This window comes from Oreochromis aureus, linkage group 15 (genome assembly GCF_013358895.1).
Source record: "Oreochromis aureus strain Israel breed Guangdong linkage group 15, ZZ_aureus, whole genome shotgun sequence".
Classification (NCBI taxonomy): Eukaryota; Metazoa; Chordata; class Actinopteri; order Cichliformes; family Cichlidae; genus Oreochromis; species Oreochromis aureus.
In genome coordinates this window covers 17864444-17865160 of record NC_052956.1, presented here as the reverse complement: position 1 = coordinate 17865160, position 717 = coordinate 17864444, and positions in this window count along the sequence as shown.

The following is a 717-nucleotide window of genomic DNA, read 5'->3' as shown; positions in this document are numbered from 1 at the left end:
GAGAACTGAGAGCTCTGTGTCGTCCATGCTTACCTCCACAGTATAACTGTTGAAGGCAAATAGTGTCAGTCGACCATAAGAGTTTCACTGTGTTCCACGGATGTTGCTGGAAATTCATTTCAACTCAATTTTCTTTATATCATATAGCACCAAATCACAACAACAGTCGCCTCCAGGCAAATGCATCCTCCTGTGAGTTTAGGTAGCAGCAGCTGTTTTTATAGGTTCCATGTTGAGACTATTTCTTGCACTTTCAGTGAAGTAGTTTTTCTAATAAAATAACCTTTTGTTTGAAAAACTGAAGCTAAACACTGCCATACTGGTGCACATGACCACCAGTATAAATATTCCACGAGGATTGATATATAATTATTCATATGTATGTATAAGTTAGGGTTAATGATTTACTTAACCTTAAATTAATAAGCAATTGCTTAAGTTTCATTTTTACTTCATGTGCATATAAAGACTATTGCATTAGACCACTTCGGCCTTGTCTAATTCTGATTTACTTGACAAAAGACCTGGAAAATTTGCACTTTAATGTAATATATTTAACGTCCTGCCAGCATTGTTGACACGCCCCACGTTGTCCCAGACAAACGTCGTGTTTGTCCCACATTTAGTTTGCTGGGATCTGGTCACCATCCGCCCATCTGTGTTTGTTTGTTGAATTAAAATCCCAATAAAATAATTCTGACAGTGTGACATGCCTCA